A 7,488-nucleotide genomic window follows, 5' to 3' on the forward strand; every position below is an offset into this window, starting at 1 on the left:
ACTGTGGTCGTTTTCTTCTCTTTCTTTCCAGGAAGAAAAATAGCCTTTCTATTTTCATCACTGAAATTGCCATTTGTCATTCTCAAGGTGCCTGGGTGCCTTTGTCTCTGCCGTCAGCTGGCAGCAGCGTTGCTAAAAATAGCCGGTGGAGGGAACCGCTATACGCTGAACATTAAAAATAGAAAGGGAAGCACTGGTGTGAATAATGCATGGGAGAGAATCCCGCTCACGCTGGGCTCCAGTTCCTTCGGGGGCCGGGCGGCCGGGCATGGCCCCACACAGCTAGGGAAGATGAAGGCATTTTTTTGCTTGTCCTTCAGTGAAAGGGCAGCCCACAAATTACACTTTGGCCTCTGCCTGGCTTGGGTGGGAAAGGATAAGAAGAAATAGAGGCTTGGACCAGCTTTCTGGAATGCAAATTAGGTGTCTAATTTGTAGGCAGGGACTCAAATGCCATCTGGGCCAAGACAAAGGAGGGAGTGGGTTTGTGACCTGGCAGTGAGGGCAGGCCCTCTGTGAGGGCATGCAGTTCCTGGGTTTGTTTTGTTTTGTTTTGTTTCTTTTTTAGTATCTTAAAGATTTATTTATTATTTGAGAGAAAGAGAGAGCACATGTGTGCATGCAGAGGGGGGAGGGGCAGAGAGAGAGAATCTCAAGCAGATTCCCCACCTTTGGGATGTGATCTCATGACTCTGAGATCACAACCTGAGCCAAAACCAAGAGTCAGAGTCTTAACTGACTAAGCCACCCTGGTTCTCCTGGTTTTGATTTTTAATACTCAGTATTGGCTAATCAGAATTGGTCTGCAAGGGGAGTTTGGCCCTCCTGAAGTCATCAGATTATGATCTCAGCCACATTCGCGAGCTGGGCCAAGTCATTACCTCATCCTGAGGGGGGCTCTCCCCATATCCAGGAACATCACAGGTTCCTCGTCAATATTGTCGAACAGCCAGATGCTCCTAGAAGGACACAAAAAGTGCCTTTTGCCCAGACTCACTCCCCATGACCAGATGCTACTTGTACAGCTGGTGCTCCCAGACTGCCAGAGCTGCAATAACTCAGGGGTTCGTGGGTGAATGAGGGGGTGCTGAGGTCCAAGAGCAGAGGCGAGAGGTCTCAGGTCACACAGCTCCCCGACCAGAGGCAGGGTGGCCTCGCCTCCTCACTCCCCTGCCTTTGCCTCTCGAGCAGCTTCTGGCTGAGTCACCTTCTCAAATCCTTGGCGGAATGGGACCCTTGTTCCCAAAAGCTGACTCCATCTGCTCCTCTAAGCTCCAAGGCAGGTGGAGTTCATCCTGTCTGAACCAGCCTACACCTCAGGCTTGGAGTCCTGCCACCCCTCCTGGCCCTGAGGGTGTGGGGCCAGAGCAGCCGACATGCCTGTACTGCCCCTGGGGTAAAGGGCCTCTGCCTTGTCTGCCTAGGGAGCCGGGCTGTGATTTAACTTGAGTACTACTCTCCTCACCCAGTCCTGTCCTCTCACTCCACAAGACTACCTCTCCTTCCTCAGGAGTGGGAGTCTCATTCTCAAACCATGCCAACAACCCTCACTGAAGGGCGAGGGCCACCACTTTGGAGTCAGCTGGGGCTCAAATCCAGGGGTGACCTTATCCTCCGCTCCACTCAGAGCGGTACACCTAATATCGCGGGCCCCGTTTTCCTGCTCCGGAAGTGGGACCACAGTATGATCCAGCAGAGCTGTTCTGAAGCTGAGACCTCCCAAGGAGAAATGCTGACCACTCTCACCTCACACAACAGGCAAGAAGATGTGGGTCCCTCCCCTGCCCCCAAGGACCCTGCCTTCCTGTCTGCTGCAAACATCCCTGGGGTTCCCCAACTGGGGGCTGGGTTTGAATCCCTGTCCCTGACACCCTCCTTCCCTCAGGTAATCGGGAACCTCGGGCACATCTGGCATCCATTCCCTTGCTCATGAACAAGAGAGCCAAGCTCCCTTGTGGGCTGCAGGAAGCCTGCAGGAAGCCCATTACAGAGGCAGTGCTCCGTAAGGGACAGCTGTGATTACGCTTCTCCCCTAGGGTCCAGATGCGCAAGGAGCCATAGGTCCCGCATGGAGCATGCTTCATTGGGTGGCAAGTCACCTTTTCTTCCCTGACTTTCCTCCACAGTTCAGTTCCTCAGCCATCCTACTCATCCCGTATTATTCTTTAATACCTTTCCTAGCTCATTTGTCGAATCCCCAAAAGTAGATGCAGGGCTGCATCCTGTGCTGCTGAGTGTGTTAGCTGAGGGGAGTGAGGTATGCTTTCTGACTTTGCTGGGGTCCCTGAGGAGTCCGGCCACTCAGGCTCAAGTTCAAGACACCCGAAGGTTCCAAGGACCTCTCCTGTACTCTTCCTGCTTTACTTTGGTCCTGGGTGTGGCAGACTGATTAATGTCCACACACCCCCCGGCAAAATGACCACTCCTGATCCTTGAAATAAGTGGATGTTACGTTATATGGCAAGAGGGTTTGGCAGTTACGATTAAGCCGAGCATCTTGAGACGAAGAGATAATCCTGGATGACTGGGATGGGCCCTGGGTATAACCACAAGCTTGCTAAAAAGAGGGAGGTGGGGGGAGATGTGATGTCAGAGGAGATGTGGTGACGCTGGCAGGCAGGAAGGTGGAGGGAGACGTGATGTCAGAGAAGGTGCTGTGATGCTGGCAGGCAAGGAGGTGGGGAGACGTCAGAGGAGGAGAAAGTTCTGTGACACAGGCAGGCAGCCGGGGGAGTCTTGACGCTGGCAGGCTGTGGGGGTGGGGCGGTAGAAGCAGACCTGACGTCAGAGGAGGAGCAGGTGCTGTGACGCAGGCAGGCAGAGACTGGAAGAGAGGGGAGGGACGTGGGCGAGCATGTCAGCAGAGCGTGAGAAGCTGGGAGAGATGAGGAATGGATTCTCCCCTGGAGCCTCCACAGGAGCCAGCTCTGCCCAAACCCTCACTTTAGTCCGAGAAGACTTCTTGTGCACCTCTTACTCCAGAAATGTAAACGAATACGTTTGTATAGTTTTAAGCCACTAAACTTGTGGCCATTTGTTACAGTGACAAGAGGAAGCAAATAGAGTGAGCATCAGTGTTTTCTCCCTAATTTACAGACCAGGAAGCTGAGATTCGGAAAGGTTATGTGGCTTACTCAATATTAAACAAATAATAAATAAATTCTTTCACTGCCTCATTCTCTCTATTGGTGAGTTAATCTTACTCCAAGTGAAAAAACACAAGTGCACACTCAGCCTTAGCCCCTCCTTAAATATGACTGTTCCTTCTTTCTCCTGGTAATTAAAGAAAGATGCAATGATGGAGTTAAGGAATGAGCAACATGGTTGTGCTTAGGGGTCAGAATATGCACTTATTCACCAAGCTTTTTCCTGCTCTGTGGACAAGAAGGGAGGCCTTGAGGTTTTCAAGGAACGAGCTTGGAATATGTAGAGAGGATCTCACTGTGTTTGTAGGTTGTATTCAGTTGTGAGTTATAGCTAATTCTACCATAGTAACTGATGAAAGAAAGAGATTTATTTTTCTCATGTTTTATAAAGTCCAGAAACAGGTACAGTGGCTCAAAGATGCTGTCAAAGAGCCAGTTTCCCTCTGCCTGGTTGTCCTGCCTTCTTTTAATATGTGGCTTTTATTCTCATAGGTTTACAGTCGCTGCTGTACATCTAGTACCACAAGCATCCTGCATGCCAGGCAGGAAGGAGGAAGTGTAAAGAACATAGGGCTTTCTCTGGAAGGCAGAAAGAATGAGAAAACCTCAGAGACATTCTCCATGATTTGTGTGTGTGTACACACACACTTGGGCATGCACACATGCATCTGCTATCCTTTCTAGGTTGGAGAAATGGAGAGAGCACACATTCCTTACTCACACTGTACCTTAGAGGAAAATTTAAAGGGATTCAGATACAGTGAGAAAAGTGTCAATAATCAGCCCCACAGTATGAAAAGAAATAGGACATCTGCACAGGGGCCAAGTGGAAAAAAAATGGCACAATGACTAAGCAAATACAGCACAGGAGAAATAAATATAGTTAGGAAATGAGCACGGCATGCAGAAGTCAGACGCAGATCCCAACCTCCCAGAAAACATAACTCATAAAAGGGAAGGATATGTGTCCTAATTGTTTTGTGCTGTAGAATAACTTAATAAGAACAATAACTTAAAATTTAAAAGTTCAAACAAAAATTAATAATAAAAAACAACATGAGATAAATGAAGAAAATTTAGACTTAAGGTCCCAGTAGGAAAGAGAAGGCTCTCAGCTAGGATTTTGAAGACAGTTTAATCAAGGGTGCTGGTACAAAGTCCTGCTCAGGATAAGGGACACCACTGAGGAATGTTAAAATATCCAAGTAGTGGTCACAATAAGCTGTTACCAACCCTCGGCAAATAAGGACGGGGAGAAGAACCCGTGTTACCAGAGGCATGGAAGAAGGGTCATCCAACAGCCACTTAGTCACGGAGGGATCCAGCTACCGTTAAAATCACAGCAATAGTTGGGGAGAGAGTGGAAGAAGAAATTCTCTACAACTCTTTGCTCTATTTTCTGATCTCCTGCTGTTGTCTCCCACTGGCTGACCCCAACCAAAAGAGACAGGGAAAGGTAGAAAAAGTAATTCAGTCCTCAGGGCACAGAGCAGAGAGAGGCAAAGAATAAAGGGGAGACTAGGGGAGCTGATGTAGAACACCTAATGCATAGGTATCCCCAGCCCCGTACATGCAATGCTTTAGGTTCTTTGTGGTTTGCTGTCCACAAGAGACTCATAGCTCATGCCACTTCCATTTGTGAAACCCCTGTGGCCACAGTTTCATATCCTAACATGGGCATTAGGGCAGCTTCCTCTTGGGGATAGCCTGGGTCCAAGCCAGCTAGACCCATCCCAGCTCTGGCTTCCCCAGTGGATGCCCAATGGAGCCAAAAACCACTAATCAAATGTTTGGGTGTTTTGATACCACTATGTGATGGATTTTGACCAGAGAGACATGAGATGAGCAGAAATCCATAAAAAAAAAAATCTTATATGTTAATAAAAATAATCAAGGGGCGCCTGGGTGGCTCAGTGGGTTAAAGCCTCTGCCTTCGGCTCAGGTCATGATCCCAGGGTCCTGGGATCGAGCCCCACATCGGGCTCTCTGCTCAGCAGGAAGCCTGCTTCTCCCTCTCTCTCTCTCTGCCTGCCTCTCTGCCTACTAGTGATCTCTGTCAAATAAATAAATAAAATCTTTAAAAAAAATCAAAAAATATATCAGTTTTTCTTCCTCCCCAAGATGCAGTGATTCCATACAATCCCTCCAGAGAGAACCCACATGACCCTCCACCAACTGTGAGAGGCTATGGTCAACATGCATTTGTGTCCTTTTCTTCCTGCCTCTTGCTTATTCTCCTGGGACGCACCCACCAAATTCAGTTTAGCCTAGGTCTTTGCTTTTGGGGAAATCCAAGCTAAGACAATGGTTCTGAAAGTGATCCAAGAAAAAAGACCCTCTAGATGAGGTTTTGAAGTTGAATTTCCCATGAGTCTGAAGGCAAGGGGAACCACCACTGCTTTTGGTAAGTGCAATAATAATAATATCTTCCTACATGATGTGGCATCACCATTACCAGAGTTTCACATAACATAAATTGGACTGAGGTGGAATGCAAAGCTTGAGAAATCAAACAGCAGTTGTGTTTGGCCAGTATGGGGGCAACGATGATTATGAGGAGTGTGGCATAAGGTAACCTCTTTTTATGACATTTGAGGCTTTAAAAATGAGAAAGTTATGATAAAAGTAATTAATCACCAACTTAAAGTCGCTACTAAAGCCAGACCATCCATAGGGCAGTTTTCTAAAGGAGTATCTCATCTCCAACAGTCATGGGGCAAACTGCTGAAAATAAGGGCCAGCATGTGAGTATTTTCAAATGCAGGTTTTCAAAGGAAATGATATATAATCTGGACAGCATTCCTATGTTAAAGTCTAGACCATGATAAGGGAGGTCTAGCATAGACCTGGCATAGGGATATTTGGGCAGATGCAACTGAGAATCTCAAACTCCAAGTTCTCCTAAACTTGTGGCTGAGAGAAGTAGCTTCCTTCTCCTTGAAAGAGAAAAAAGAAAAAGAAAAAGAAGCTCCTCTTCCATGGAGATGTTATAAAGATCTCACCTGAAGTGGATGCCTCTCATGATCTGCCTCCTCTGTCACCTTCAGGATGATAACCAGGGTCAGATTTTATCTCAGCCTAAATCAGGAAGTCAAGTCTTGCTCTAAAAAGAAAGACTTCATACAAAAGAGAAAGAAGACTTCCCTCTGCCAAATGAGTTAGATCCACCATTGACCTTCCCTTATTCCCTGGTCACCCATTTCTCTCCAACAAAGACCAACACTCTTAAGTCAGAAGACGCACTATAGGCACTGATACATCCTTAGTCTTGGTGGTTTACAATCTTCTAAATAGGAAACGGAAAGAGTTGCAGTTCTAGGTGGTAAAGTAGATTGCTTCAGTTTGAAAGCAATCTCATTTCCACCATTTAACCAATGATAAGCTCATGTACCTGCACACTTGTATTTCTTTATTCAAACATTTAATGGATCATCAACTATAAAGTCCTCTGTAGAGAACAAATACAACAGAAAAACCCAAATAATGGTAGTTTAAATACATGCTTATTTCTCTCTCACACAAGGATGCCTGGAGCAATCACCCTAGGGTTGAAATGGTAGCTTCCAACTTTCCTCAGGGATCCAACTGTTTATTTGCTCTGCCTTCTTCAGTGAATGGCTTCCATCCTTGAGGTGTGTCAAAACCCAAGAGTCTGCGGAAGTGCAACATCCAAGCCCCGTTCCAGGCAGGCAGCACAAGTGTTGGTGGAAAACAATAGAACACTCCTCTCGACTGGGTCAGCTCCTCGAAATAAACTTCCAACTTCCCTATGACACTTCCACTTAAATCTTTGGCCCAAAGTTCATATTATGGCCTCACCAGCCGCATAGGAAGCTGGGAGATGTTGCTGATTATCTGAGTGCCTGTCACGCTGAATACTATTCAGGTTTGGGTAGGATGGATATCGGATAACAAGGAAGAATCTCTAACACAAATAAGCAACCTTTCTTCACCAACAGATGCCGAGCCCTCCCCGATGTTTAAGGTAAAGAAGGAAGTAAGGAAGACAAACACAACACAGACCCCAGGTCTCACAGTCTGATGGGGGAAACAAGTGTGTAATAAATGAGTTTATTAGAGTGAACTGACCTCATGAAAGAGTGTATGAGGCTGGTACAAAGGGGACTGTTGTCAGTTGAGCCTGGGGTTTGGTGGAAACGCATCTCTTGAAGGGAGGGAGCCTTGAAAGCATGGAGATTTTCTCTGGGAACCAGAGGAGTGAGAACAAAAATAGGAAGTGGGAAATGGGATCTCGTGGCTAGGGATAGTAAGTCTTGAACTTAACAGGGGCAGAGAAGAGGAGGTGAGACTGGAGAGGTGGGCAAGGGACATAGCCCCAAGG

This window comes from Lontra canadensis, unplaced genomic scaffold (assembly GCF_010015895.1).
Source record: "Lontra canadensis isolate GAN:19392208 unplaced genomic scaffold, GSC_riverotter_1.0 scaffold49, whole genome shotgun sequence".
Lineage (NCBI taxonomy): Eukaryota > Metazoa > Chordata > Mammalia > Carnivora > Mustelidae > Lontra > Lontra canadensis.